This window comes from Sus scrofa, chromosome 3 (genome assembly GCF_054392235.1).
Source record: "Sus scrofa isolate SSC_HxYL_T2T_F1_AM1 chromosome 3, Sscrofa_HxYL_maternal_Yorkshire_Landrace_v2.0, whole genome shotgun sequence".
Taxonomy (NCBI): domain Eukaryota; kingdom Metazoa; phylum Chordata; class Mammalia; order Artiodactyla; family Suidae; genus Sus; species Sus scrofa.
In genome coordinates, this window is record NC_139385.1 from 109,701,482 (window position 1) to 109,726,681 (window position 25,200).

At 50.4% G+C, this 25,200-nt stretch overlaps 1 long non-coding RNA gene across 10 annotated transcripts in view; it reads right to left on the reverse strand.

Annotated features, from left to right (window-relative positions):
• Positions 1-25,200, reverse strand: part of LOC106509843 (uncharacterized) — a 148,817-nt gene that overhangs the window by 89,093 nt on the left and 34,524 nt on the right. For 4 of the 10 annotated variants that reach the window (XR_014842059.1, XR_014842057.1, XR_002342751.2 and 1 more), the window contains one exon: positions 1,440-1,797. The exons of the other annotated variants lie outside the window; for them this stretch is intronic. This is a non-coding gene — a long non-coding RNA (uncharacterized LOC106509843). The remainder of the gene's footprint in view (positions 1-1,439; positions 1,798-25,200) is intronic. 10 annotated transcript variants of the gene reach the window in all.

Below are 25,200 nucleotides of genomic sequence, written 5' to 3' on the forward strand. Positions count from 1 at the left end.
CTGATTATTTGACCAGAGACTTGTTAATTTTACAGGTCTTTTCATATGATTATAGATTCTGTCTATTGTTTCTTTTCAATTTCACCAATTTATGCCCACATCTTCATTATTTTTATCATCCTATTTGCTTTGGATTCGGTTTGCTTTGGGTTTAGTTTATTTTTCTAACTTCTTGAGCTGCATATTTAAATCGTTGATTCTTCAGCCTTTCTTTTCTAATACAAGCATTTGGGGCCATAAATTTAAGTCTGGTTTTACATTGCAAAATATGTAGGGTGCAGTTAGTCTTTTTAATCACCACTCCCTTCAAAATTCTAATTTCTACTGAGATTTCCTCTTTGACCATTGGTTATTTATTTATTTTTTTAATATTGCTTAATTGCCAAACATTTGAGGAGTTTCTAATTGTCTTTTCTGTTGCTGGTCTTAAGCTTAATTCCAATATAGTCAGTGAATATATTCATTTCAGTCCTTTGAAACTTGTTGAGATGTGTTTTAAGGATCAATTTTTATATCTTTTCCATCTGCATTTGCAAAAAGATGTATTTGAAGTTGTTGGAAACTATGTCCTCTGTATATCATTTTGTTCGAACCTTCTGCATCCTTACTGGGTATTTTTTTCTCTTTGATTTATACCCCTCTCATTGAAAAAGGTATACATAGTCTCTCACATATATGACTGTGGATTTTCTATTTCTCTTTTTAGTTTGGTCATATTTGTTTACTTTTAGGTAATATTATTATATTCACACCACTTTAGAATTGTCTCAGCTTCCTGGTTAATTGAACCTTTTATTATGGTGAAGCATCACCAACTCTAGCAATGATTTTTTTGGCCTTAAAATCTATTTCATTTGACATCAATAAACCTACCTCAAATCCCTTTGTACAGTATATTTTATCATTTTTTTCTTCCAATCTTTCTGTATAGTCTTACTTAAACCTGCCCCTTATAAGCAGGATATAGTTATGTTTTGTTATTTGCTCTGACAAATACATATTTTAAATGGATTGTTTAATCCTTCTGCGTGTAATCACTGTTATATTGGGTTGTAATCTACCATCTTATTTGCTTTATATTCAAGCTGACTCTTCTATGATCCTTTCTTGCCTCCTTTTAGACTGATTCAATGTTTTTATAGTGCCCTTTGACTCACTCTTTTGAGAGTAATACACTTTCGTGTTTTTGCTACTTTTTTAAATGTGATATGGTTGCAACATCTGTGACTCGTCAAAGTCTGATAAGTTAAGTACTCCCATCACGTCTTGAATAATGCGAGGACCTCAGACTGCTTTAAATCTACCACCATCCTCCAACATATGCTATTACCATATGTTATTTCAGAGATTTTAATTCACCATACATTTAAAACCACACCAAATATCATCATTGTTGTAAATGTGGTCAATATTCATTTACATTCCACACACGTATTTACCTTTTCTATTGTTCTTCATTCCTTCCTGCATCTCCCAGATTACATTTGAGTTTATTTTCCTTCTGCCTGAAGAACACCCTTTAGGATTTCCTTTTGTGCAGGTCAGCTGGTGATGAGATTTCTCAAGCGTTGTTTTTCTAAAAGTGTATTTATTTCCTCTTTATTTTGGAAGGATATCTGTGCTTGCATAGACTTCCACTCGTAGTTATTCTCTTTCAGGGCTTTGAAGATATTACTTTATTGTCTTTTGGCTTCCATTGTTTCACTTGAGAAGTCAGTGTGAGTCTTCTGTATCTTTTCTCTCTGCCTGCTTTTAAGATTTTATCTTGGTTGTTTGCTCTTCAAATAGTCAATGTCCCTGGAAGAGGTGAGAAGAAATCTGGGAGGTGGGTAGGCAGGGTTGCTTCTTTGACCTCAGAGCCTTCATACCAGCCAAGGGAAGCCCTAAGAGAGTCACCCTAGGATGGTGGCCACCAGAACTTGGGTTTTCCCAAGGAGTGACTTGGTCTGATCACTGAAGAGCAGGATAAAAACTCCAGGGTTGTGTAGAGGAGGATAGAAAAAAGGAGGGGGTGGGGAAGGGACTATGCTACCTGAGCCATTTAAAACCAACCACAATGATGAGATTATGACCTTGACACCTAAACTCCACAGCCAGTGAATGAAGTCACATCACAGCACTAGAAATTCAGCCCTATGAGGGCAGCAATTTTTTTGCCCCTTAAACAAAACCCCTTAACCATGTGATCAGCCTTCCTGGATCCTTCCTGGTAGCCATCTACCCAACCCTTATAACACACAGTAAGACAGAAGCCTGTAGCCTCTAATTTCACTTCCTGGCTGGCCTTTGGGTGAGTATGTTGCAGTAACACATGTGGGCATGTCTACAGAGAGCGGATAGTGGATAGCCATATAGCAATTAGTTTAGAAAATGTCTTTATTCCAAATCGAGGGGAACTCTTTAGTACAATGTTCAGAAGTTGTGCCTTTCCTATCCTATTAAAACCCAAGGCTGCAAGTAGAACGACACCTACCACAGCAGTGGCAGAAAGAAGGTTCTTGGCAAGGCCAGCTTCATTAGCAGAATGTACACTGGCTGAGAGCCCCACCCACTACTTTCAGTCTCCAAATAAGCCTGTGGTAAAGCAAACAGCAAAGAGACAGTGCTATGAAACCAGGCGGGCTGAACGCTGTATTCTAAGTCTTGGGAAATTAGAAAAACTAGTTCTTGGGCTTCGAGTCCTAAAAAGAAAGGGAGCGGCTGTCATGGAACCAACTGGGACTCCAAATGGTTTGGAACAAGAGGAGGACTGGAAGAAAGAGTAGAACCCAGATACTGCCTGAGACCATAGAGGGATGGACTGGAACATTCCTTTCTCAATCTCTTGTTGAGGAGGGACGGAAATTAAAAGCAGATGCATACTCTATATTGTCTGAGATTGCTGTGGATGTGACAGCCTAAATGTTCAGAAAACCATATACAGTTCATCTGCACTATAGGTTAGGCTTTTCTCAACACGTCCCTTTTGCTGCCCTTACTAAGTTCTGTGTAAACCTCCCGTCGACAGTGTAGGAGACACAGGGGGGCCCACCTAACCATCTCAGGTGAAGACGCTGGGTCTGGAGCGGGAAGCCCTGTTAGAGCCACACGTCAGGGCAGGGGGCCAGGGCCCGGCCCACTCCCATCCGGGGTCGCCCGGCTGTGCCACGCAATATGTAGTTTGTAGGTTTTGTTTATCCTCTTAAGCTGGCCTTTCCTTGTTTCTAGAAAAAGATAAACACACCCTGAAAACTCATCTGCTGCTCATTAGAGGGGGTAAAAAAGAGACACAGGATTCTGAATTTCATTTTGCAAATGGCCAGAAAGGTGTCCATTGAAATGAATAATTATTTCTGGTTGAGAGGACAGGATACCCTTCTCTAGCACGTCCAAGCCCTTCCTGGGTGCTCTCAGGCCTGAAAGAGCGGGGCTCCTCTCCTCCCTGCCCAGTCTCCCAAGGAAGATCGGAACCCCACGCCTCAGAGCACTACCAGCGTTGGCCTCTGAGCACATGACCAGCGCCATCCAGGCCTCTCCTGCTGGCCCTTGCAGGGCAGTGAGGGCTCTGAAAGGCCCCAGCCAAACCCTGGACTCCGGCGACATCCTCTCTTGGCCCCAGAGGCCAGAAGGGCAGCCGAGGGGAAGCAGAAACAGGCTGTTGGTTTTTCTGCCACTGCTTTGATTTTTTGTTTTTCCAAGAAGAAAACACTCAGCCCCGATCCCGGGGGAAGCGGGGAGGACAGAGCAAAGGCTATTTCTGAGCCTCTGCCTCCCCCAAAGGAAGGGTGTGAACAGTGCAAAAAGAGTCCAGCCCTGGCTTCCTGGAATCGAGCATGTGGGCAGGCTTCTGCAGTTTGCAACGATGCTTTGATGACTTTATCTCATTGGGGGGCCTCACAGTAACCCTGGTGGGTGAGAGTGGAAAGGGGTTGTTACCCCCACTTGACTAGTGAGGAAACCGAAGCTCTGGGGTGGTAACTAACCGCTGAGAAAGAGCCGAAGTTCAGATGCTAGGGCAGGCCCTCTGACTGCAAACCTCCTGCCTCATCCCCACTCCCATGTGCCTCTGGACAGGGGCGATCCACACGCCCGTGCCCAGGCTCTGCAGCCCAGCGTCCCGGACGAGACCTCGCTGAGAGTGATAAGAATCAACACCCTGCCCCAGTCCTGCCACCATCTGACTGCGTGGTCTTGGGCATATTCCTGCTCCCTCCTGGCCCCAGTTTCTTCATTTGCAAGTGGTGATAACAGTCCTTTCTGTGTCCACCTCTATCCATTGATGAGAGGATCGAATAAGATACCCTATGGGAAATGGCTTTGCAAGTTCTAGCATATTCTACCAACACAGGTAGTACTACCTTCATGATGGGAGCGAGCAGAAAGGCTCCCTGCCTCAAATTATCTCCCTGCCCTCCCTTCATTGGCATTCAGCTTCTAGTGAGTCTTTCCTCTTGGTAAAGGGCAGATCCACCTGGAAAGGCACGCATCTCCAACCATTATCAGTCATGAGTTTCACAGAGGAAATGAGTTTATCAGCCACCCAGGGCTTGGAGGGGGGCAGGAGCTAGAGCAGAGGGCGTCCAGTGCCTACCTGAATAAAAGCAGGAGATGGGAGTTCCTGTCGTGGCTCAGTGGAAATGAATCTGACTAGCGTCCATGAGGTTGCAGGTTTGATCTCTGGCCTCGCTCAGTGGGTTAAGGATCTGGCATTGCCATGAGCTGTGGTGTAGGTCGCAGATGCGACTCAGATCCCGCCTTGCTATGGCTGTGGTATAGGGCGGCAGCTACAGCTCTGATTCAACCCCTAGCCTGGGAACCTCCATATGTCATGGGTGTGGCCCTAAAAAGACAAAACAAAACAAACAAACAAAAAAAAACCAAGAGATGGTCACAGGCCTGGGAAGCTTTTTTCAGTTCTGCGCTCTGAGGGTTCTGAGAAAGGGGCGGACTGAGGATAGGAAAGAGCTCTCCTCCTCCCCAACACCCTCACCCCTGCTAACACAACCCCCCGCAGAAGTGCCTGGGGCCTCAGCAGGGCAGGAAGTGTTCCTGGACCAGGGTCCTCTTCCCTGACCCCCAGCCCAGCAAGGACACCCTATGGGGGGCAGAGCAGTGTGCAACCACTCAGACCTACCCTTCCACAGGAGCCCAGCTGGGAGCAAGAAGACCCAGGACGTCCCCCCAGATCCTCCCATTTCTGTCCTCGATCTGCCCAGAGACACAAGCCAGACAGACGCACGCCTGTGCCCATTCTGGGCTGCACCCTTTTCTGCTACAACTGTAATGGGTGGCTCAGGCCAGCTAGAGACAAAGCAACATGCAGGGTGGGTTTCCCAGCTCCAGCAGAGCTCCCCTCCCTCAGCCGCCCCCCCCCCACCCCCGCAACTCCTTTCTATACCCCTAATCCACCTCCAAGAACCTCTCCTCTCTTCCCAGAGTCCCCGTTATCTTCCTGCAACCCTGGCTCTGGTGGTCACAAGGGACTCAGTACACAAGGTCTTCTCGGCTTAATGTGGGACCTTCCCAACATCGATGCTCAGCCCAAAGGTTCTGCTGTTAGGATTTTAGGCATCTTGAAAGCAGAGTGAGATGAAAGGATGGGAAAGAGGCCTTCCCACCGCCTTCACGTCCATTGGGTGTGGCTACCTGCACTTGTTGTAAAACCAGCACAGCCCGGTAGCCCCAGGACCCGAGAATTGAGTGCTCTGCAGCCTAGAAATCAACAAAACATGGCTGAGCAAGAATGTGCCCCAAGGGTTGGGGGAGGAGCACCCCTGCCCCTTTTAGATGTGGGATGGGTGCGGGCACCATGTTGGACGGCCCCTCACTAATTCACAGCTCATTCACTCAGGCTCATCCACTGAGACCTCACCAAGCCCCACCCATCTGAAAGAGGAAGAAATAAAAGAAGGCAAGTGTGAGGAAACCATTTTATAGCTCTTTAATCACTGTTTTGCTAGGTCTGTTTATTCTGCTCAAAGTGTGTTATAAAAATATTCTGCAATTAAGGAAAGAAAAAAAAACCAGGAAAGTCCTTTTCAAAACAGGCTGGAGGTAAAGAACAGGTTGATCCTATCAGCTTGGGGAAAACACCTCCTGCAGCAAAAGACATCTGTGAATATCCACCTGCACTCACTGGGAGAGGCGGATGATGGTGAGGCCAAGGAGACACAGAGACCTGGGTCTGAGGGCAGCTCTCCATCCTGCACCTTCAGTGCTGGAGCAGGAATGCAGCCCCTCACACCAAGATCAACGGAAGACACACAGCTTTTCTCCCCGGGGATCTGACCTTCACAAGCACCTTGCCCCACCGCTCGTCCAGCCCTGCAAACAGAGCCTGGGTCAGTAACCCAAGCCGTCCTTTCAGCCTCTACAGGAAAATTGTCCATCTTTTAGCTCCCACCACCCTCTCCAGATGTCAGGGGACTCAAAGCAAGGGGAGGGGATGGCTCTGGGAACTTGCGTGGATGGAAAAACAGCCTGGTCCTGGGGTAGATTCTCTTCTTATCCTCCACTCTTCTCTCTCCCTTCCTGAAAGAGGGTGATACCTGCCTGCTCGCGGCCATGAGACTCACCACAACTCCTACAGGAGGACCATCCTTCCCCACCCCACTGATGTGGCCACCGTGTGACGTGTCTTGGCCAGTAGCATGTGAAGGCAGATGACGTGTGCCATGTCCAAGCAGATGTGTTAAGAACCAATGTTGCTTCCCCCCGGCCCACCCTCTTAGTCTTTTCCCCTGCCCTGAGAAAGGCATGTCCCATGTTGGAGCTGCTCCCTCAGGCAGAGTCCTAAATTGAGAGGACATGTGGGACAGAGCCCAGCCAACTGCAGCCACTGACAAGTAGCATGGATATGAAATAAACTCAATGTTTTGTTTTTGGTTTTGTTTTTTGTTTTTTGGGTTTTTTTTGTCTTTTTGCTATTTCTTTGGGCCACTCCCGTGGCATATGGAGGTTCCCAGGCTAGAGGTCTAATTGGAGCTGTAGCCTCCGGCCTACGCCAGAGCCACAGCAACGTGGGATCCGAGCCGCGTCTGCAACCTACACCACAGCTCACGGCAACGCCGGATCATTAACCCACTGAGCAAGGCCAGGGACTGAACCCGCAACCTCATGGTTCCTAGTCGGATTCGTTAACCACTGCGCCACGACGTGAACTCCAAACTCAATGTTTTAAGATGTGGAGTTACAGGAGCTGTTTGTTATGGAGGGCATACCTAGCCATAGCTGACTGATACAAGGCCTTGCCCTTCTCCAAATCCTCCAAACTAATATCTCTCATCCACTTGCATAAAGTCCATGGCCAGAGAATCCTGCCCTGCTTTGTGTCTTGGACAGAGTCCTCCCCTCACCCAGATCCCCTAAGGTCCAACTGTGACTCACATCTGATGCCTAGCACCGGTAGTCTGCCCTGTGACCCTCAATTATAGGACACTCGACTCCTCTTGCCACAACCTCTCTGGGTAAACTTCCCAGTCCCTTTCAGCTAATTTCCAGGGTCATTTGGGCTCACATGGACATTTCTGGTGGCCATCAACTGCCTCAGGCCCTCACTCTGCCCAACCTCACTGCCTCCATATTTACTCTGATGCAGTCATCCACAGGTTGGTGCAGGAGCAAGCTTCAAGGTGACATCCTCTAACCCCCACTGCCCCACCCCACCCCCTGGCACCTCCATGAGGCAGAGTAATGCCCCTCTACCCTTAGCATCCCCGCAGCCAGACCAGAACTGAGCCAGGGTAGAAGTAATCAGAGCACACACCTCTCACCTCCTGCCACACTCTTACAAAGCTTCCTCCACAATCCCTGGGCCTGGGAGGAGAGTCTTCCTTCCTCCTGGTCCTCACCTGAGCCTTCCCCACCTGGGGAGAGGTGAACTCTGTTATCTAATCCACCAAGCTTGACCTGAAGATGATAAAGGAGGATCTGTTAACCACCCCTCTGTGTCCACAAAGCCTGGATTTCCACACCACTGTCTCACTGACTTTGAGCCCAAAGATGACCATTCTCCCAGCGATTCCCTGAGGTGGTTTTTGATGGCTCATCTTGTGAGGTGGAAACTGTAAGAAACTATGACCAAAAAAGGTAATATTAAAAAGAAATCACTTCAAATGGTTAGGATGGTTAATTTTATATGTTTTTACCACAATTTTTTAAAAAAGAAGTCAGTTCTGGAGTTCCTGTCGTGGCTCAGCGGTTAAAGAACCCAACTAGCATCCATGTGGACGCAGGTTCAATCCCTGGCCTCGATCAGTGGGTTAAGAATTTGGCATTGCTGTGAACTGTGGTGTAGGTTGCAGACACAGCTTGGATCCCTAGTTGCTGTGGCTGTGACATAGGCCGGCGGCGGCTACAGCTCCACTTGGACCCCTAGCCTGGGAACTTTCATATGCTGTGGGTATAGCCCTAAAAAGACAAAAAGACAAAAAAAAAAAAAAAAAAGGCAGTTCAAACTCAATACAATTTGCCAATTAATTTTGCCCCTTACATCACCTAGACCCATATGCAGAGGAGATAAAAGTAAGATGTGCTGGCCCCACTTCTCTTCAACACTGCTCTGTATGGTGGTCCTGTTTTCTCCTTCTTTGGGATTCTTAGAGCTTCAACTGTCCACACTCTTCAGAGCAGAGGAAAGATACTTCACTATAACCCAGCCTGCTGTATTGCTAGTACTTAAGAGTGGCCCTACCCGGAGTTCCCATCGTGGCGCAGCGGTTAAAGAATCCGACTAGGAACCATGAGGTTGTGGGTTAATGATCCCATGCTCAGTGGGTTAATGATCTGGCGTTGCTGTGAGCTGTGGTGTAGGTTGCAGACGAGGCTCGGATCCCGAGTTGCTGTGGCTCTGGTGTAGGCCAGCGGCTACAGCTCCAATTAGACTCCTAGCCTGGGAATCTCCATATGGCCCAAAGAAATAGCAAAAAGACAAAAAAAAAAAAAGAGTGGCCCTACCCATCCCATGTGACTTTCTGGCCCCAGGCCCCAATAAAACCCCCTAGAGTCTTCTTGCCACAGACACACGGAATGCAAGAGACTTGACACAGGCGCTAATGAGCTCGGAATCATTCAGGAATTGGGTTGCCTGCATAGAACAGAAAACCCAAATAACAGTGGCTCAACCACTTAAACAGTGGCTCATGTTTCTTTCGCATAATGAGAAGATCAAAGGTTGGACAGTCAGGACAGTCTAGCATCCCCATGATGTTGTCCTGGGCCCAGGTTCCCTCCAGCATTCCCCTCTACTACTGTAGGGTGTGACTTTGACATTCATGATCACAAAGTGGTTGCCAGAGTCACCACCATCACACCCACCCTAGTGGCAAGAGGGAGGGTCAAGGGCTGAATGCCCTCCGCCCTTTGTAAGGAGCTTTCATGGAAACCCAATCCAACTTCTGCTTCTATCTCATTGCCCAGCACTGCATTATGTGGCTCCCCCTAGCTTTACGGAGGCTGAAAAATGCAGTATTTTAGCTAGGCCAACTGCCAACCCTGCAGAGTCCAGATGCAATAAAGTCAGGAAGACGAGGAGAGGGAAGAGTTGGTCAGGAACTGCAGGAGCTGGCAGCCCCTGTCACTCATTCCTAATACCAGCATTTTCCTGAGAGGTTCTGAGGTTGGTGTCTAATTTGTGCCTTCTTTCTGCCCTCTAAGAGGATATACCTCTTTGCAAACAGAGACAAAATGGTATTCATTTTTGGTACTGTCCCAGCTCAATAAATGCAAATTCCTAAAAAGGAAAAGAGGGAGTTCCCAGGTGGCCTAGTGGTTAAGCGTCCAGTGTTTTCACTGCTGTGGCTTGGGTTCGATCCCTGGCCCAGGAACATCCATATGCTGTAGGCACAGCCAAAAAATCAATGAGAGAATGAAAGGAAGGAAGGAAGAAAAAAGAAAGAACGAGGGAGGGAGGGAGGAATCTCTCACTATTAACGATATGTGCCTTGTGACATTTTCCATTACTTACTTGAGTCACTATTCTTTTGTCATTTTACATTGCCTAAGTGTATGCAGTAACTAACTCAGTTGTAAACTCCTAAGAGTCTGGAAGTGCCAATCCAGGGACCTTCATGCCAGGAGTGCTTTCATGAAATGTGAGACTATAGGACCTGGCTTTTAGTGGTTCTCAGTAACCACAACAATAGTAATTTGATCTCTTTGTGATGCTTAGAGTTTACACAAGCTCCTTCAGCCCCATTATCTCATAGGTCTTTTGAATAACTCTTTTAAGTGAGTAGAGCTATTATAATTATGCCTTTTTTACAGATGATGAAACGGAGGCTAAGTGAAGGTACACGATTTGCCCAAGGGCGTGCAGGAAGTATTTAGTCTAGAATGTAGGTGGAGGTCTTTTGACTTCGGATCTGGAACTTTTCCATCAAACTTTGGGCCTTAACGCCCTCATTTTCAAAATGAAGAAATTGACTTAAGTGGTTTCTAATGCACTGCTGTCCAACTGAAATAGAATGTATGCCACAGATGTAATTTTACACTTTCTAGTATCTCTTTAAAAGTAAGAAGAAATAACAGGATTAATTTTAATAATAAAATTTTATTTACCCCAAAATATTGTAAGTTCAATATGGAATCATGATTTAAACAAAATTTTTTTGGCCACGCCCCAGCATGCATAATATGCTGGGTCAAGGATGGACCCTGAGCCACAGCAGCGACTCAAACCCCAGCAGTGACAATGCCAGATCCTTAATCCACTGAGCAAGGCCAGGGATCAAACCCACATCCACAAACCTCACGGACACTTTGTCAGGTTCTTAACCTGCTGAGCCACAACGGGAATTCCAACTAGACATTTTACATTCCTTTTTTTATTAATATTTGAATTCAGTGTATTTATTATACCTTCGGCACCTCTCAGTTCAGGCTAAACCACATTGCAGATGCTCAAAAAGCCACACATGTCCAGTGGCCACCATATTGGAAAGTTCAGCTCTAAGGTTTGAAATTCAAATTTAAAATTAAGGGCTATACATTCTTATAATAAAGAACTATGTCCCAACCAACCATGGTGGGGAACGCCTCTGTGCTTAGATCCACCACAAAGCACCACTGCCATCTGGTGGCAGCCTTCTGAATTGCAAGCAAATTCCCCAAGGCGCAATAGTTAATTTCAGGTTCTAGGAATGTGCATGTTGCATCTGATTTACCACAGAAGCTCTTAAAAATGCAGACTGCTTGGGCCCCACTGAATCAGAATCTCCAGGACAGATCCCAAACACCACATGAATACTGTAACTTGAGAACCGTTGATATAAAGAACATGCCTACTTAATGCAACCATAGAAAATTTAGTGGCAACAAATGTCAGAGGGGGAACTCATTTTTCCATGATACTGCTCTTATATTTAGAAAACCGCTGTTTTCTCTTTGTAGCCTGGTGGGTTATATGCAGCTGTGTTGTTGTTTCTAAATAGAAAGAAAAAAGAAAACAATACCCCATTCACTCAACACATAGAAAGTTGATAAGAAGCTGTAATCCAATCACTTTTAAAGTTTATATGCCACCCCTCTCCCATGCAACCCTATTAACAGATATGTGTGTGTGTGTGTGTGTGTGTGTGTGTGTGTGTGTGTGTGTCTCACAAGGCTGAACACAAGCCAGCCTCTTCCTTTCCTCTCGCGCCTGCTCTGCTCACACCCTGAGCAGCTCAAGGCCCTCTCCTGCCTGAGACTTTGCAAATGCTATTCCCTCCACCTGGAACAGCATTCCCCTTAACCTAGCCTCAATAACAACTCACCTCTCAGGATGCAGCCTGAGCATCACCTACCAAGGAACTCCCACTTTTCCTCCCAAAATTGCCTGTAGGGTCATTGTCTGCAATCTTCCCCACTGGACTATTAGCTTCTAGCGGGTAAGGGTATATCTCTTTTCTCTGTATCTACACAACACAGCAAAAGCTCTGCCACAAGCAGCATTTTAAAATATTTGCTGAGCAAATAAATGCTTTCTAAAGGCAACAAGTAGTTAGTTCGGTTTTTAAAATAATAACCATGGTGCTAATGTGTCTGGAAGAGGCTAAGACGGCAGCCTGCTCAGTAAAGGCATTTCACGGGCACCTTCTGACAGCGAGCCTGGTGGGACTTGGGGCTACAACTCACTGAGCAGGAGACTGTGTTTGGGGAGGTGAGGGGCATTTGGATGCCCGTGAGGCAGTGAGACAGGGAGGGGCGCAGGGAGAGGGCAGGAACAGAGTAACCTGGGAATGTCCTTGCCGCCTCCCAGGAAGGGAGCCATTTCCCCAGAGGACAGAGGCCTGTCACATCTCGCCCGGCTAATCTGACAGAAGCCAGCTGCAGCGCTGGCTGGGCCTGCCCCCAGGAAGGCGTGCTCAGGCTGAGAACCACATGCCGCTGTTTGCCCCCAGGGACAGGGGCACAGAGGGAGGGTAATTGACTTGTCTCCCAAATTTATTTATCAATTCCTAGCTGCACCATTTGATGTGGTTTCCAAGGGGCACGCCGTTGAAATCTGCCCCCTCCCCCTGTTTCCCCCTCCCCTCCCGCCTGAACGTTTACTCCATGGTCCCCCAGGGCGGAGGGCAAGGCTCAGAGCCAGCCCCGCGGGAAGAGCGGTGTGGGCAGGGGGCTGGAAAGGGTGCCCACCTTGCAGAGGGGCTCATGGCCCCTGGCTCAGACTTGTGAGAGGGCTTGAGAAGCCAGTGGGACCGCGGGCTCAGGAGGCCTGGGGGGACAAGGTGGGGCACACATGGGGACAAGTCTCACCTGCCTGCCTCAGCTTCCCAGCTATGAGAAGGAGAAAACCATGACTGCTGATGGCCTTTCATGAGGCTGTGCAAGAAGATCAAATGTGACAAGGACAGGAAATTGCTATAACAGGTAAAGGGCACCTGTAACCAGTGGGAACTCAGACATGGTGGGCCTTCCAAGTGGGCAAAAGTGTCCATCTCCAAGGGCCAGGCTTAAGCCACTGAGATGTTCTATTTCATGCTTTCCCAATCTTCCATATTTCCTACAATTAGCAGAAATGCGCATCCTACAAGAGACAGGCCCTTGTGGCCAAATCCCAACAAGCGGATGGGTACAGGGTGGAGGGAGAAAGGGGCTTCTCCCTCCAGGTCTGCTGAGCAGGAAGGCGGGAAAGGGTGGAGACCTCGGGGCAAGGGGTAGGGTTGCTTTCTCGGGTGAATACAGCCACAGACCCCAGCAAGCGGGGATGGGAGTCAGGCCCCCACAATTCTCCATTGTTAACCCAGCTTCAGCTGTTGTAGGACCAGTGCAGATGAACCCTACTGAGCTGGCGAGCGGCCCCCAGTTCCGAGGACCTTCTCCAAAGAAAGACTCCGCTCATTTGCAAGGAGGGAGTTGACTGCAGAGGTGGGCAGCGTTGATGCCCAGCACACCCTGATCCCAAGGGGGCAGGAATGGCTGCAGAGCACACACACCTGTCCGAGGCCCCAGCCAGCTGCCCTGGCCCCTGACCACAGCCTGTGGCTCCCCGCCCCTGCCACAGACCCCTGGAAAAGGAGCTAATGAGAAAGAAAATGTTCAAAGGTCTCAACGTGGGCAGAAAGCCAGGGGGCTGGCAATCCTCAAGCAAGACACAGACTGGCACACATGCCAAGGTGCCTGCCCTTGGAGATTCCAGGAGAACCGGCCCAGAGCCCTACACTATGTCGCCTCTCAGCACTGGCTTCCACTGAATGGTTGCGGGGGCAGATGGCGCTCCTGCCCCACGCTCTCGGCCTCACTTCCAGACGGACAGGCTTGACCCTCGGCGTCCACCCCCTTCCTTTACCCCATTAGACATCACTCGCACGAGTTAAATGCGTCTAAAGCGGACCCCAGTGAAGGTCTGGGTGACCGAGGGCTTAACGACGCCCGTGCCTCTGTCATCCGCCACCTTTCAAGGCCTCCCCGCTTTTACATCTTCCCATCTCGCCCCCTCCAACCCATCTCCGTGGAAATGAATTCTTTTCACTTTGTTTCACCGACTGCCTTTTTCCATGTCCATCCCAACTCTGCTGCCTGCTTTTCTTTCCACTGCCAAGACCCACTCTCCTGCTCGCCAAACCCTGCGCTGGGCGCCCCCGCCAGGCCCTGCCCCCCAGCGCCATGGAAACACTTAGCAGAAGCTCTAAAATCTGTCCGTCTTTCTCTCCCTCCCACCCCCCCTTCTCACACACACCCACACCCACCCTGCTCCACAAGCCACTCCTGGAAAGGCAAAATTCTGGTCAACTTCCAATTCTAGGATGTTCCAGGGCCCAGGCCAAGGAATCCTTTCTCTTTGCACTTCAGGTGCAAAACTGTAGGGACACCAAAAAATTCAGTGGGCAAGACAAATCATGTTTTAATGCAATCCTTTTAAAAACCAAAGCCAATGCAAAATATCTGTGACGGATGAAGTACCAAATTTCAATAAAGACAGGATCCCTGTTACTGATTTTTCCTTTTGCCTCAGGCTCCAACGCGATGGAGCCCAGCATTGTGTTGACTCTACAGCAAGCTGAGACGATCACAAACAGGAAAGAACTTCTCCAAAGCGCCGAGAGGAGGACGGGAACACGCGGCTCAGGATGGATTTAAGGAGACTCTGCAACCAGCCAGATGAGTTTTGCAGAGGCTTAAACAGTCTGCACGGTGGCACCCATGAAGGAAAAGAGCCCCCAGAGCAGCTAGAATCGGGGAAAGCAAAGTGGCCAGTCCAGGGCCGGACACTCCAGCTTCCATGCACGGCGGGAGAGGGAAAGGCAGAGAGATGGGGGGTAGAATTGAGACCAAGGAAGGGCACAGGGAGGAGGAGAAGCAGGAGACAGGGCTAGCAGCCTGCCTGTCCTCCCTGCAGCACCCCCCGAGCCTGCTCAGGCCTGCCCGCATAACTCAGGCTGTGGGCCCGGTAAGACACTGAGTGCTCATGTCTAAAGCCAATGCCACCTCCATCTCTCTAGGGCCACCAAGAGGCCTCCAGGAAAGAACATGCAGCTCTGGAGACCCCTTGACAGAAGGCTGGGCAGGTCATCAGGCCAGGATCCTAGGAGCCCCTACAGTCTGGCCCATGTGCTAGGCCAGGGCCCAGGAGGACAGGAGCCCAGTGCCTGGCCCATATAGTTCAGTGGGCTGCCAGCCCCTGCAAGGGTCCTGTCATCACACCTGCCAGGGAAGTTCACTTCTCCCAGCTTGGAGAAATTCAAACCAGCTCATAACTCTGCCCCCCCCCCTTTTTTAAGGGCTGCACCTACAGCACACAGAAATTCCCAGACTAGGGATCGAATTGGAACTGCAGCTGCCAACCTACACCACAGCCACAGCAACACAGGATCCAAGCCACATCTGTGACCTACACCACAGCTCACGGCAACGCAGGATCCTTAACCTACCGAGTGAGGCCAGGGATCGAACCCACGTCCTCATGAATATTAGTCGGGTTCATTACCGCCAAGCCACTATGGGAACTCCAGGACTCTGCCTCCTGAAGACTCAAATCATCTTTGTCTCCAGAAGGGAAGCCCGTGTCTGCTCAGCCAGACCAGAGGGGAGACTGGACTCCTGCCCCCACGGCTCCAGGACCTTCCCAAGGACAGGAGCTTCCCCACCTCCCGGCCAAGGCCAGTTTCCAGGATGTTCTCTCTACCTCATAAGTACAGGAAGTACTGGGCTCAGTATGGCTGAAGGTGGCTGGAGGTCCAGTCTCTGGAAACAGGGGGACAGTAGGAAGGGGTAGAGTGGAGCCATGGCCCCAGCCTGATCAGGTACCGTCAAGCCTGCCCTGCAGTACGGACAGCTGAGCCAGTGTCCACCCGCTGAGGAGGCCAGGCAGCCCTACTTGAGTCGACGCTGGCTTCTGGTAGGACAATTTCAGCTGCTGTTTCTGGAGGTCGGTCTGCCCCAAGGATCTGTGCTGTGTCTACATTCACGTTTATTCACTCAACAAACATAGGCACCCACTAAGTGCTAGGCCCTGGCCCATGCAGGCCAGGCTGTGTGCACACTCCTGCTGGGTTGCATACCTACAAACCTGGGCTGGGCGGTGTCCCGCACCCGCTCCAAGAGCTAGATGGAGTGCACACTCACGTCCACACCCAGCCTGGGCTGCGCTGACACACACATGCTCGCCTCGACTGGCCGTGCTCATGCTCGAGGGCTCCCTTGGTCTCCTGCCTCTGCCCCCTGGGCTGATACCTGCCCGCAACAACAGACATCACTTTTTGGTGCAAAGGGCTGAGACACCCAGAGGCCTCTTACAGGGGTCAGAGCCACAGCGGGCAGGGTGGTGAAGGAGGGGCAGGGCCCGGCTTGGGTCAGGGCCCAGCTTCTGTCTCCAAGGCCCATTTGGTTCTGTTGGCCTGTGAGGGAGGAGCTGTCCCAGGCTGACAGTGTTCTTGGGTCAGAGGGATCCAAACACAGAAAGAAGACCTGAAGAGTGTCCAAGAGTCACAAAAGGTGATGAGGATTCGGTTCTACCACCTTTGACCTGACTCCCAGCCCCAGGCTTCTTCACCCTAAACACCCCCTGCCTCCGTTCTTTTCTGCTCTCACTGCCTCCATCCCCACCTACCATGTGGCCTGATCATCTGGCCAGTCTTTCAGCAGGTCACTCCTCCCTCCAGAATCTTCAGTAGCTCCCCACTGCCTAAGGAGGAACTCTGGCTGGCATTCAAAGCCCGCTCCATGAACAGGCGCTCTAGCTCCCTTTTCTCTCATCCTGAACTCTCCTTGGACCGGTCTCAGTACTTCATGAAGGCCTTGCCCTTCCCCACCCCAGAAGCCCACCCTCATGACCACAGTCCCCCGGGACCCCTCTTCTCTGTCTCCTCTCTGCACCATGTGCTACTCCTCCTGCCCCACCGCACCCCCAAGCACTGCAGGCTGCTGTCACCCCACCCACTCTGGCCACACAACTTTGACTGTCTGTCCCTAGAAGGTGTGCCCCTGGCCAGCCAAGCTCCTTCCTCCAAAGGCAGCCATTGCAGCCGGTGCTCTAGTCAGGCCACAGTCTGCTCTGCTGGGCGGGAACTCGCACGCATTCCTTCAGAATTAAACAAGGTCTTGCTGGCTCCAGGCTCCCCAGCATGACATTGATCCTGTTTGCCTTTGGAAGTAGCTTTTTGCCCTCCCCAGGGAGGGAGGCCCACTGGGTTCCCAAGGAAAGTTTCCTGGTCTTGGGGTAGGGGGATGGCAGAGACCTCAACAGCCACAGGGGAGGGGGAAAGGTCACATCTAGGGCCATTTGGAAACCTGAATCCAGACTTAAGACTCTACCCTCAGCCACCTACCGCCTAGTATACATCCTGCCATACATCTGACGAGCACACACATGTGCAAACACACAGATACACAGGTGAGCAGGTACACGGCCCCAGACACAGGCATACATGTCAATACATACCCCCCCCCCATAGACACACACACAAACACCCATGTATGTACACACAGGCACAGACAGGAGTATGTGTGTAAACATAGACATGCACACACAAACACGTGTAAATACAGACCCACACAGACACATACACAAGCACACACTCATATACACACACATACTCTGCTGCCACCTTGACAACCCGGAAGTGGGCTGGGTGGCCCAGATACCTCTAACGGGACTGAATCTCTGGCAAAAAGCCCATCTCTCCTCACCCCAGAGCAGCATCAGGAAGGACCAAAACCTGATTTGAAGCATGGCCAGATCATTTTTCGCAGCTCACCTTCAAAAACTTCAGCCCCAGGAAAGAGCACACTTTTTAGCAAAGATAAAATAAAAGCATTCCAATCCCCTTTCCCCTCCTACGGCCAAGAGTAGGGACAGAAACAGACCAGACAGGGAGGGAAAGAGTGGACAGGCCAGTGCCACACCGCTCCAGGCTTCTGGAACACGGTGACCACTGCGGCTCACATCTGCCCCTTGGATAGCATGTGGGAAGGACCTCACTGTCCCCTCGGAAAGATCTGCTCAATACATGGGTTCTCTCTGCCTGCCAGTCTTGGAACTGAGAGCACAGGGGTGCTGCCTCCTGGAGCAGTGGGAGGGGCAGAACCAGAGGAGTCAGGAGTCAGGGGCAGTGCTCATCTATACTCCACAGCCCCGCGGGGAACCAGGGGCCAGGGCACCAGGGCTGCAGCAATAGGAGTACAGGCTCTCATGGCACAGAGCCAGGAAACAGCCTCTGGCTTAGTCAGGCAGTCAGATGGCCACTCTTGCTCTGCCACTGCCTGGCTGTGGGACTTTGGGCAGCCCCCCACCTCCTCACAGGGGGCTGTGGGGGTGGGAATTTGAACCTCAATCAAGTTGAGGATGAATTTGATTGAGTCAGACCTTGGGCATTTGGGGAGCCAAGACTTGGGAGTTGAAAACTCAGCCTGGAGAGACTGCAGGGCAGTGGCGGTCTGTTTCGGGGGCATGGATCCTAAGTGATCCGTGCACCTCTCTGGTAGAATCTGAGGTGGCTAAGAAGCCTCACCCCCTCTAGTCTCCCCACCACAGGCCTTGTTGTCAGAAGCCCCTAAGGGTCTCACAGGGGAAACAGACAGAGAGGAGGAGAGACAAGCCATGAAGACACCATGTGCTCCAAGCTCCCAGTACTCACCCAAGGGCTGCAGGCCAGCTCTGGGAGGAAAGGGAGAGGTCCCCTCCCTTCGGCCCCCAGCCAGCCGCCCTGGCCCCCACTGGCCCCCCTATGACTCTGGGCTTCACTGATCTCTTCCTTCCTTCTCCCAAAGCCAGCTCCTGAACTGGGGTTATTGGGAACCAGAAGCCCTGTGCATAGGCCAGTGAGATGTGCAATGAGACAGAGCTTTCTAGAGGTAGGTGGGTTCCAGAGCTATGCCAGCTTTGGCCTCAGGGCTCCCAGACAGCTCCTGGCTGGCCAGAACAGGGATCATTTAGAGATCCCATTGTGGCTCAGCAGAAACTAATCTGACTTGTATCCATGAGGATGCAGGTTCCATCCCTGGCCTTGATCAGTGGGTCGGGGATCCGGCATTGCCGTGAGCTGTGGTGTAGGTCAAAGGTGTGGCTCAGATCCCATGTTGCTGTGGCTGTAGCTCCGATTTAATCCCTAGCCCAGGAACTTCCATATACCACAAGTGTGACCCTAAAAGGCAAAAAAAAAAAAAAAAAAAAATTCCTGTAACTCAAGCTCCTAAAAAAGAAAAATAAATAATAATTAAAAAAAAAAAGAACAGGGATCATTCAAGACCACCAATCATATTTTCCTCTATAGGCTGGGGAGGCTTTCAGAATAGATTCTATCAATGTCTGAAGGAATATGGTCATCACAAGGCCAAAAGAAGCCACAGTCACATGACCAGCCCAGTCTAAAAGGTTGTTAGAGTCACATGACCCCCCTTCTTAAACTTAGTCCATGAAAGTATGACGGTCACATAACCCAGCTCAGACTTGCTCAATATGGCTAACCGAGGTCACCAAGTCAGCCAGCCCTGAGCCCTGAACAGTCACACGGCTCAGCCACCGCCTGTCCCAAATATGGTGACTGTGTAGAAAATGATGCTTTATTTCCATTAGTGAGGAAATTAACATAATATACTGATAGTGTTAAAATAAGCACCATCTGCCATAAGAAATACACAAATTGCCCACCTTTGGAGTCAATAAAATTATAAAAAAAAAATTCCAAATAATAGAAGTGTCAGTGACATAAATAGAGCCCTTAGGGGTGGTGCCCTTGTGCAATCTTGTGGCAGCCTTGCTTGTGGTCTCCATCACCCTGTTATAGGCTGAATTGACCTCTCTAAACTCCTATGTTGAAGCCCTAACCCCCAGTACCTCAAAGTGTAACTGTATTTGGGATAGGGCCTGGGGGTGGGGTGGGGGACACACCTGCAGTATGTGGAAATTCTTGGGGCAGGGATCGAACCTGCACCACATCAGTGACCTGAGACACAGCACCAGGCCACCAGGAACCTCCAGGAAATGACCTTTAAAGAGCTGATTAAGCTCAAACAAGGAAGGCTCTTAGGTGGTCCTAATCCAATTTGACTAGTGTCCTTATGAGAGAAAGAGATCTGTAGACACAGCAGGATGCCAGGGGTGCATGCACAGGGAAAGGCCATGCGATGAGGCAGCAAGAGGGTGGCCACCTGCATGACAAGGAGAGAGGCCTCAGTGGAAACATAACCTGTTGACACCTTGATCATGGACTTCCAGCCTCTGGAACCATGTGAAAATACATTTCTGTTGTTCAAACCACCCAGTTGGTAGTATGCCATTATCACAGCCTGCCTGAGCTGACTAATAGCTCCTCTCCCTTACTTACTGTACCAATCCCGTTCCCTCACTCCCAAAACAGACTCAGGGCTTCCTTCAAAATAAATCCTTGAGATGAGGGGACCATCCAGTGGCCCTGACAATGCAGGCTTATACATCCTCCTCCTGTGCACAGACATATTACACCTTCACCTTGGACAGGCCCTGGGATGGATGCCCCACCACAGGCGGCAGTCCTTGCACAATCCCAGCCCAGCACGATCCAAACAAAGGCACCAACAAGGAAGGATCTGCCCCTTGGCTCTATAGAGAAAACTCAGGCTGCCCTCTTCCTCCATGAGGCAGGCCACGCACAAAGCCCCCTGTTCACGTGGCACCCGAGCCCCGCCCCCTCCACGATGGGAGGAGAGGCCTGAGGAGGCTGGGGCCGAGAGAAGCCCTGCTCTCCTCCAACCACTCAGAGAAGGAGTCCTGGAGGAGAGAGGGGTCCAGTCACCACAGAAGGTAGCTGCTGGAGACTCCGCAGCAGCCATCAGGCCCAGGGCCTGTGATGCTTTTAAGGGGTTCTCCAAAATGTTTTCATTTCTTTTAAAATCAGCAGGAAGGAGTTCCTGTCATGGCTCAGTGGTTAATGAATCCAACTAGGAACCATGAGGTTGCGGGTTTGATCCCTGCCCTTGCTCAGGAGGTTAAGGATCCGGCATTGCCGTGAGCTGTGGTGTAGGTCGTAGATGCCGCTCAGATCCCACGTTGCTGTGGCTGTGGTGTAGGCCGGCAGTAACAGCTCCGATTAGACCCCTAGCCTGGAAACCTCCATATGCTGCAGGTGCTGCCCTAAAAAGACAAAAAAGAAAAAGAAAAAGCAGAAAAAGACCAAATACAATAATAACGAATCTAGGTGTTCCTGTTGTGGTTCAGCAGTAACGAACCCAACTAGTATCCATGAGGATGCGGGTTTGATTCCTGACCTCAGTGGGTTAAGGATCTGGCGTTGCTGTGGCTGTGGTGTAGGCGGTCAGCTACAGCTGATTCACCCCTAGCCTGGAAACTTCCATATGCCATGGGTACAGCCCTAAAATAATAATAATAATAACAATAATAACAAATCCAGCCTTGATTATACTCACCTTTATACTAGCAGTCTAAATACTATGTATTTTATTTTTTATTAAAGTATAGTTGATTTACAATGTTGTGTCTATTTCTGCTGTACAGCACAGTGACCTCTTCACACATGCATGTACATTCTTTTTCTCATATTACTGTCCATCATGTTCTATCACAAGTGCCTGGATATAGTTCCCTGTGCTATATATTGCTTACCCATTATAAATGTAATAGTTTTCATGTTAACAAAAGCATAAATTTATATATGTATGACCAGATCACTTTGCTATACAGCAGAAATTGGCACAATACTGTCAATCAATGACACTTTAATAAAATAAACTTTTTAATTTTTAAAATTTTTTTAAAAAGAAAGCATAAATTTAATCTTTTTTAAGGAGGAAGAATCCTACAAAAGCAAAGGAGCTCTGGGTGCTACACGTGTCAAGAATCGGGGTCTGAATTCATGTGTGGATTCACTGCCTCTCTCATTTTAAGGGTCTAAAATGTAAGCGCCTCAGGACGAGCTGCCCCCAGCAGGTCCCAGAACCTCACTGCCCCTCCTCAAAGTACAACAATACCCACCCTGGAGGTCACTGGGCAAAAGCAGGAGTGGTCAGGGCAGAGAGGAGGGCGGGACTCAACACAGGGGTTCAGCCAGCGGCTGTGGCTGGCCAGTGTCCCCCCTTTCTGCTGAATGGGCTGGCCAGCACGTCACGGTCAAAGACTCTGTCCATGTGGAGTGCACAACTCCTTCCAGCCAGGTTCAAACCAGCCAGCCCAGCTGTACTCAGCTGGTTGCAATTGCAGCCCCATTGGGCTGGGGTTTCACTTTCAACATTGATTTATGCGAAACACAAGGTTGCCTGAAATCCACTCAAATTCCTCTTCCATGAAGCAATGGTTCCGGAAGGGAGGGAAGGGCCCTGGCACCCTAACATGGGCTAGGGGAGCGTCCACAGAGCTGGAGCTCTCTGTACAAGGAAGTACCCCAGGGAGCAGAGCCACACCCCCAGGGCGCTGGCAGGAGGCCTCCTTGGAGAGATGATGGAGGCACGCAGTGGAATCCTGCACAGCATGGAAAATAAGTGAGCTAGAGTCACGTATGTCTGTGGGCTAGCATCCCTAAACATACTGAGAAGCAGAAACTGATTACACAAGAATACATAGTAGAACGACATTATTTATACAGGTTTCAAAGCAGGCAAAACAACTCTGTAAATATTTCAGAAAAACATGCATATGTACCAAAAAGTTAAAGAAATTTATGAGAATGAAAAATGCCAAATACCAGATACTAGTTACTTCCTGGGGAGAAGGGGAGGGGGTGGGGGAAGGGAGGTGGGTTTGGAAGGTGCTCATGGATGCCTTCAGCTGGATTTGTAATTTTATTTCTGAGACTGGCCTGTGCTTACAAGGGTGTTCACTATAGCACGATTCATTCTGGTATTTTCAGGAAAGTAAGGCCTGAAGGGGGTAGAGGATGAAACAAAAATTTCTAGCGTCACCTCCAGCAACACCCATGGGGAAAGAAAACACATCCATAGCCAAACCTGGTCCCTCACTTCGCCCCTATATCACCCAGGGAGGAAGACAGGAGGGGCCGGGGAGGCTTTCAGGACAGAGGTCTGGCTGCCTCCGAGGGGGGTACCCAGGACTCAATGAGGCTGATAGCAAGCAACCATGAGGTCCCCAGTATGCTCAAGGCTGGAGTGAGGAAATGCACCCCAGGACTCCTGTGTAAGGTCCCAGAGCCCCACTGTCATTCTATTAACCATTTCCCCCAGAGAGCCCAACCCTCCCACCCCTACACTTTCCCCTCTGTCCACACAGGCCTCACAGGAAAAGCATCCGTATAGCTGTTCAGGCCAAGAACCCAGGCCTGGGCCCCAGCTGCAGCCACAAACCCCAAGGCCACCCAGAGGGCCCAGGGTACAACCGTCTCCTGCTCCTGTTCCTCCAAGAACCAGGAGGTGGGGCCTGGGCCTGCCCTTTCCCTGCCTCCAGCAGCAGAACTGGTGCCTCACTTAGTCCTAGCCGAAGGCTCACTCTCCAACATGACAGCCTGGCCCCACCAGTGCCCAGCTGCTCCCTGTGATTTCACCAAAGGGTTGCATTTGAAAACTTTAAACAATCATGGAGTTCCCGTCCTGGCTCAGCAGTAACTAAGCCAACTAATATCCATGAGGACGCAGGTTAATCCCTGGCCTCGCTCAGTGGGTTAAGGATCCGGGTTGCTGTGAGCTGTGGTGTAGGTCACAGATGCAGCTGGGATCCCGTGTTGCTGTGGTTGTGCTGTAGGCCTGCAGCTGTAGCTCCAATTAGACCCCTAGCCTGGGAATTTCCATAGGCCCTGAGTGCAGCCCTGGGGGGAAAAAAAGGCAAACTAGATATTCAGAGACATGGAAGGCCTTGGAAAAGTGCTCTTAGGAGCCTCCGTGCCCACTGCTGCCCACCGCTCCCCACTGCTCCCCAGCCTGGGCCTACTGCGTTGCCTGGGGCCTGGGGCTCCTCCCCTTACACCACCTGCCCAGTCCCCGTGGGCAGTGGAGCTTGTGAATCCTCATTTAGGACCTGGGAACAGTTTTGCTGGTGGGGAAATACGGCTCCACGATGCGTGTGTTCAGTGGGCCCTTCCCAGGCCTGCAGCAGCCAAGGTGGGAGGTGAGAGCCGCCAACCAGGAAAGAGAGCCTGGTATGGAGGCAACCCCAGGGCCACAGCAAGAGGGGACAGCTTGGCCACATAGCCTACAGCCAAGCAGCGAGGAGGAAAGGCTGTTGAGCCTGACAATTAGACAGTTATGTGGTTTGAGCCAGGAAGGCAGTGTCTGGTTGAACCTGGTGAGGGCTGGGAGCTGGTGTTCTTCTTAAATTCTAAAGTAAGCCTCCTTCCAGAGTACAGGGTTATCCCCTGGGTCCTCCTGTCCCCACCCCCAGACTCACAGCTCCCCACTCCTCCCGAGGCACAGGCCCACAAGAGAAGGAAAGGAGGCCTGAGCCTGCCCCAGAGCTTTCCAAGACAGGTGGCCGGGAGGTGCACCCACCACCAAGGGACAGCCACCAGCCTCGGGATGAATTCAACTGCAAGTTAAATATCACAGGGAGATCAGAAGGATGGGTTCTGAGCGTGGGAGCCAGGAGCCAGGCACTCCCAAGGCGCTGCAGGCAGGGGCAGGGTTGACTGACATCCTTCTGCTCCTCGCCTTCCTCCTACACCCACACTCCCTGGCCAAAAGGAAGAGCAGGCCCCAAATCCGCTCAGGTCACAGAGAGACAAAGGGACGACCGTGAATGTCACCTGGCCACAGAAACCAGAGACAAACGGACAGCTTCCCCTGACCACCCCAACTGACGGTCAGCTTTGAAGGCCAGACAAAATCACCATGGGAACAACCCAGAGCCATAAAAAATAAGCTTTCAGGCAAAGCACTGTCGTCTATTTCTCTATGTTTATCCAAATATCCACTGACTTATCATTCAGCCGGCACCAGAGATTTAAAGCAATCTTACTGGAGGAAAACTCAAGAGGGCAAAATGCCAAACTGTTAACGTGATATTTTCTGGCAGATCAGGACAAGGCAGCCAAGATTTGGTCTGAGCTGTGAGAAGACATCTGTTTTGGGTAATGAGTGCAGAGATCCCTCAGGCATGAGACTTTGGGCCCACTGTCCTAACAGTCCACTACTACTGCCGGGTCATTCAGATATGAGGGACACCTACCATCGGGGCCATCCCCTCCAGGCCAGCTGGCCATGGGCTTCTAAAGCTTTTCCAGCAGTGGGAGGGGTCTACACGGAGCCTCCTGGACTCTCCGGTCCAACCCCGATGGGTTCTGGCCAGGGTCAGGGAAACACTCTATGAAGTGAGATTGGGGACCACAGAGACCACCAGGCCCCTCCCCAGCCGAAATCAGCACC